The 6,596-nt window shown below is 42.8% G+C and overlaps 1 protein-coding gene across 7 annotated transcripts in view; it reads left to right on the top strand.

The window, feature by feature from the left end:
- Window positions 1-3,254: 3,254 nt before the first annotated feature.
- The window catches only part of RALYL (RALY RNA binding protein like), a 415,465-nt gene continuing 412,123 nt past the window's right edge, over window positions 3,255-6,596 (top strand). For 2 of the 7 annotated variants that reach the window (XM_083823400.1, XM_083823397.1), the window contains exons 1-2: window positions 3,256-3,432; window positions 4,357-4,443. The gene's annotated coding sequence lies outside the window, so the exon portion shown is untranslated. Of the gene's footprint in view, window positions 3,433-4,356; window positions 4,444-6,596 lie in introns of all 7 variants that reach the window. The other 5 variants (XM_083823402.1, XM_083823401.1, XM_083823399.1 and 2 more) reach the window with 4 other exon arrangements.

Raw genomic sequence — 6,596 nt, 5'->3', positions numbered from 1 at the left:
CATAATCACTCTGCAGTGGTATTCAGTTGCTATCTTGAAGGAAAAATGGAAATCCTAAAAATAGCCACCAAGCACTTTCTTTGCATGCATTTAAGCAGCATGCCCTGGAAATGGTCTAAGTGGCACTCTTTCCTTCTTTCTCAACTACTTTCTTTTACTTTGTTGAGCACAGTACATAACCAAACCATAACACATGCAATATGGTGATTTTTCCCTCATTTTGGTCCAGCATCAAGTGTACAGCTGCTCTTGGAGGCAACTTCCAGCAGGAGTAGCCAAAAAGTACAGACACTGACAAATACAGGCTTCCTAGGATTCCATGAAAATAGCATTCTCCCAAACTCTCACTTGCTTGTAACCTATTCCAAACACGTATTCTTGCCAAACTTCTTGCAGCTGTTACTCCCTGAAGCTTACTTCACCTTAATGGATTGTAAGCAGAAAACTAACATAAGCATTCTTAAGTGATTCCTTAGGTAAACCTAAGGTTAAGTCCTTAGGAACCCATTTATTTTCACGATATTTACAATGCTAACTATACTAGTGCGTAATTTTGTTACAATTTCTGAGTCTGGATCCCCCTCAACTCTGTCTCTAGACCTGTTCTGGCACAACTCACTGCACCTCCTCTAGGACTTAAGGCCACTCCTAAACCTCGTACCTTTCAGTGCCGAAATCCAGATTTACCCGGTGTATCACAATGAATTTTTAATTTGCTTGCAAGATACCAAATAACTACGTACACATTCAAAATGAGAACATATATATTCAAATGTTTACCTTATTACCAGTTCTTAGAATCTGCTGAGTAAATAATACTTAAAATATATTGTCAAAAATGTATATATCCAGTTTCCTGTACATGTGTCAATGTATACTTTACAAATCATAACTATTATGCAATTTTGGATTATTAAAATACACCTTTGAACTTTTTTTCTTGTTGTTGCTATTTCAGGAAGACATATGTGCTCAGAATTATATAAACTGAAAAATGAAAAGCAACAACAAAACAGGGTTGTAATTCAGGCCTCTGTGCTGCAAGCACGTTTTGACTAAACAAAACCTCAGCCATTGAACTGTATTTCTTTATGCAGTATCTAACGCTAATCAAAATGGAGCACACCAGCCAAGGAAATATGTTTCCCACACCTGAAATCTCCAGACATGATAGTCTGTGATATCATCACAACATGATTGAATTCATTGTCACATGTATGTAAAATATAGTAAAGTTGGTTAGTTTTCATAGCAAATGCTTTTATTTCTTGTAGAGTTTTGTATTTTTAAGGACTACAATTTTGGGGGGGGGCAGGGGGGATTAAACCTTCTCAGTTGTACAGCTCTGCTTCTGAGAGCCAAACTTAGCAGGGAGAAAACAAATAAGATTGGTATGAAATGCCAAAACAAGCCTAGCACTGAGCAAGAAAACAAGCAAGAAAACATAACTGTTAATATATTTTATATTTTAAGCTTTGCCTAGTGTTCTTTTCCCATTTCATAAAAGAAGTCGAGAGCAAAGAAGAAAGGAAACATTTCTTTTCATTCTCTGGAAACACTGGGGAAGAGATAGAGGACAGAAAAGAAAGAAATGGTTGGGGCAAAGGATAAAGCTTTGTGTGAGGATGTGAAGAAGGCAAGCTGGTGCCCTCACCAGTCTTTTATATAGCAGGGCATCCTCTTACTGGCCAAAGTAATTTTTATAGAGTAATAACCTGACTGTATCTTCTGCCTCCTGACCCAGATGAAAAGAGACAGGCTCTAAACAAAAAGTGGGGGAGGAAGGAGGGGGGGGGAGGAAGCAGGGAAGTTTTGCCTAGTTACCTCCCTCCATCAAAGTGCCTGGCTTATGGAAGCACTTCTATCCCTCCATTAATTTATCTCATGCAGATGTCTCCCTTGTCTCTTCCTCTTACTGCTGAAGCAGTAGTTAAGTTTGGGGGGAGGGGGGGGGGGGGATGCTGTGAACATTTTGGGGGCCAGTGAAGTGAGGCTGCAATCTTTTTGCAGGCCGAGGCGGTGAGCTGGGGCCTCAGGTCTTGCTTCAGCTGGAGCAGAGCTGCTCTCAGCTCCAGCCGCCTGTTCTGTGCGACTGCTGTGTTTGTTAATAAGGAGACAGGCGAGGAGAGCTAAAAAGGGAAAAGCAAGCATCTTAAGGAAACTCTCGGCAACAGCCTGCTCCAGAATATTTCTTGACTGGTAAGGGAGAAGGGGGAGAGCTGCCATTCAGCCAACCAGAGCTGCTTCGGAGCCACTCTCACATGCTTTGGGGTCCAACCCCAAGCACTTACACGGTGAGGCTGTGGGCAGCTGCCCCTTGTGTCGCCGGAGGGTGCCCCCCCCGCGGTGAGTGCCCCCCCCCCCAAAAAAAAAACAAAAACAAAAACAAAAACACTTGTTTCCTTCCCACCTCGTCCAGTTAACTTTCTCGTGGAAAGCCGCAGCCCTGCTAGCAGGTCGGGAGGAGAGGCCATGACACAGGGCAGAGGCCGCGAAACAAAAGCAGGTGGCAGATGGGACTGCTGCTGGTACCTGCCCTTCTTCCCCCAGTCGCACATGCGAATCGCTCCGGCGGGAGCTGGGAGAGCCGCCGCTAACATGACTGCGCGGCACTGTGACTGCGGCCCCAGCGCAAGGCACGGGAACGCCCCGAGACCGAGCGGGAGCTGGGGAACCCCCCCGCGCCCCGACCCCACCACGAGGTGCAGGGGTACCCCTCTGCACACCCCCTAGCCGGAGCGGCAGGAAGGGGTGCCGGGTACCCCATGTTGAGTCTGGAGCTGCAGAAGGTGCACCGCTAACCCCCCCAGGGGGCGAGCCGGGCGGCAGCAGGACCCCCGTGCACGCTCTCCCTTACACACACACACACACACACACACACACACACACACACACACGGTGCCCCCGTGCAACCCCCCCGCAACCCCAACGGGAGCGGCAGGAGGGGCAACCCCATCCCTCACACACCGCTGTCCGCCGGGGCACAGCACCCCCCTACCCGCACACCCCCCAGCTCCGGTCCCGCACCGGCCGGAGGGCAACAGGCGGCCGGAGGCTGCAACTTCGCGCAGCGCCGCCGAGCAACTTGCGCCGCCGCCTCCGCGTGTGCGCGCTTGGGGGGGGGGGGGGAGGGGGGCGCGGGTGCGAGCGGCACCTGCCGCGAGTGCGGGGCGCGAGGCGGGCGCGGGGCGGGTGCGGGGCGGCGGGGGCCCGGCGGCCGCGGGGGCTCGGGGCGGGCTCGCTCCGCGCCCGGCGCCGCCGCCGCTGCGCCCTCCCGGCTGCGAGTCCGCCCGGCTGCGGATCACGTGGCGGTTGCCGGAGGCAGAGACTAGAGAGGAGAGAAAAAAAAAAAAGCGCCTCATTCCTTCTTCCACCGCCATACTGTATTTTATAGTAACTCTCATTTTTATTCCTCCCTTTTACTCCCGCTCGGTGAGTACCTTTCTGCTGACATTCTTGTCCTCCTTTTTTTGTCCTGTTTTTTTTTTTTTTTCTTCCTTTTGGTTTTTTGTTTTTTCGGTTTTTTTTTTTGCTTTTTTTTTTCTTCCTCTTTGATTATTGTTTAAATGGATTTGATCTTTTGCTGATGACAAGTTTTTTTTGTTGTTTTTTTTTTTTTTTCTTAGCATGCAATGGTTACTAAACTATGAGCAAAAGGTGCTGCTGGGGCCGGGAGTCACTGGGAATGAAAAATGATTATATTAATAATACAGACTTGCCAGTCCAGCAACAACTGATATACATTTAGTAGCTATATATCTATATATGCAACTGGTTTTGTTGTGGCACAGAAAAGCAATGTGAAATATGATGCTTATTTTTTTTTTAAAGATAAGAGAAAAGGCATGTTTCTAACTCTTTTTTCTGCAGAGGATTTTCTCTGGTGTTGTTTTATTTTTGGGTGTTTTTTATTTTTTTTATTTTTTATTTTTTCGTGTAGAGATGGGAATTGCAAATACATTTTACAGCAGTGTTTACAAAGAGTTTGTAGTCTTGCAATACTGGTGAGAGCCACAGAGCAAGATGTTAATTTTATCATTTTTGTTATTGTTTTTTGACGCTCAATGCAATCAGCAGGGTTTTTTTCTTCTTCTTTTTCAGTTTTTGATACCTGTTTATAACGTGAAACTTTTCTTGCAGCGTGTTGCAGTTACCATTTTTAAATACTTTTTTCCTCCTTAAAGATAACAAACCAAAATATAAAACCAAAGAAATGATTGTTACTTTTGCACATTTTGCACCTTGACTTTTTTATTCTTTTGCCGGCAGTATTTTATGATGGTTATTGTTATCATGATGATGATGATGATAGATATATACATATATACAAATAAATACATTTTCAAATGATGGCAGTGGAAGGTTTTCCTGGAGAATGAAGTGCGGTTTGGTTTCCTTGTCAACGGAAGATGAAGTGAACAACTGAACATCTCCCCAGTGCAGGTACTTCATCTCCTTGTAGGCGTTTCTACACGGTGTAAATTACATTGTGAGATTTTTTTTATTATTATTATTATTTTATTTTTTATTTTAAAGAAATCTACTTCCACGCTTACCTTAAGGTTTCTGTGCAATGTACGGGAGGTCTGAACTAAGTATCTCTGCCTCGTGATTGCTAAGATGTGTGCAAAATGTTGCACTAATTGAGCCTAGGTCGGTTAAGCTGAAAAGAGGTGTTTTATGTGCTGTGCTGTAAAGAGGGGAAGGCAGCTGGGGAAAAAAAAAATCCAGATCCTTCCCCCCCCCCCCCCCCCTTCCCCAACCTCCCAGCCAAAAAAAATATCCCCAAATCAAAACTGGATGAAACCTTGAGATCCTTGTTATGAGAACAAATACTTACAGGACTTCAGACAAGAACAAAACCCTGGCCCTGTTTTGCGGTGACTCGTGTATTTGTGTGTGTCTGCTTAAAAATTATCCATTAGAAAATAGCTGTGAGAGAAACAGCAAAGGAGGCTCCCTCGGAGAGCTGGCTTCTTGCCACATGAGACATATTTTGTAGCCCTGAGGGCAGCAAAACCCTTATATCCAACTTCTGCTCTTCATATTAAAAAGGCGTAAACAAGGCAGCAGGTTGCCTCTTGTGAATTTAATTCATTGGGATGGAGATTAATCAGAAACAGATATTTGCTTGAAGGTGTTTCGTTTTGTTTTGATGATTATTAATGCCACTGGCTGGCAGGGAATGGGAAACTGTTACTTTCCGTGACGGTCACTGAGAGTTCAGGATTGGAGAAGAAACTGTTACTTTTCATTGATAGCACTTAAATGCTTAACAGAGACTGCCCCTGATGTAGAGACAGGATATTGGCTCTCTAAAATACGATTTGGAAAGATTTTTCCAGATGACAGCCTTGTTGTTTTTTTTTCCCCTCTCTCTCCCTTCCTCCCTCTCTCTCTCTTTTTTTTTCTTTTTTTTTTCTGGAAGGAGTTATCGTGCAATATTATGCTAAAGAAGTGCTGAACGCTTAGTCTGCAGTGTTCTCTGTAGTTTACTTTATTGTGATGGGTTTGCTTAATGTATTTTGTATAAACAACCTCGAAGGATTTGTAACTGATCATAAACCTAAGCTGTGTATTCAGATGTGGAAACCAAAGTAAGTTACAGGGAATATATTTATTTTTCTACCATGATATAGGCAAAAATGTGTGGTCCATTTGTAATTCATAGAGCTATAAATTTGTTTGGAAGTTTCAGGCTTCTAACACTTATATGTACATTGCTGTAACTTAACAGCCGCCTTTAAAGTAGAAAGTGTGTGTTAAAGTAGAAAGTGTGTCTTCTGCATTCTCTTGTGCTATTAGTCATGTTGAAAACTAAATATTTAGATAGCTATGTTTCTATGCAGAAAAATATATTGTGTATTTAAGGTGGCTTTTTCCAGCTTAAATGTAATATAAATGTTTAGCACATATTTATACATGGTTTCTGCTCTGACATGATGGAATACTTCTGACAGTATATCGGGGTCAATCACCCATGCATCTAAAAACCACTATCTAGATATTTCTATGATAGATTGTGATGACTTCTCTGAAATAGTTACAATCTTTTGGGTCAATACTCTACACTTTAAAAAGACTCAGCCTGCTTATTTTTTCATGATTTGATTTGAAAGAAAGCCATTAAAATACAATAGTGATTGAAACTTTATCCTCCACTTCTATTTTTGTTTCCCTCCCCCCTTATTTTTAAATTAAAGTTTTTCTTTAAATTATGTGGATCTGTCAGTAAGAAAAATATTTTTGACATTGCTGAAGCACTGAAATAAAGTAACTAGCTTAACAGTTTCCAGAATAATGTTCCTTTTGTCCTTTCGTTCAATATTGTGTGTGTTGTGTGAGTAATTTTGTACAAGTAGTTGCTAACCGAAGATCCAATCCTGCTCACCTAGTCTTGTCTTGAAGTCTGAGTTAAAAGTTTTAGAAATCACTATTTTCAGCACCCAGATTTCATCTACAAAGCACCTGTTGTCTCAGTAGCACAGTAATCTATTATACATAAATACATTTAATTTGAAAAAATCTGTAACAGAGTTGTATGATTTCATATGTATCAAATCCTTGGGACTAAAAATAGGGACAAAGGTGCTAAT

This window comes from Anser anser (genome assembly GCF_964211835.1).
Source record: "Anser anser genome assembly, chromosome: 2".
NCBI classification, from domain to species: Eukaryota; Metazoa; Chordata; class Aves; order Anseriformes; family Anatidae; genus Anser; species Anser anser.
Note: the sequence above shows the minus strand (reverse complement) of the source record. Positions and strands in the feature narration are given on the sequence as shown.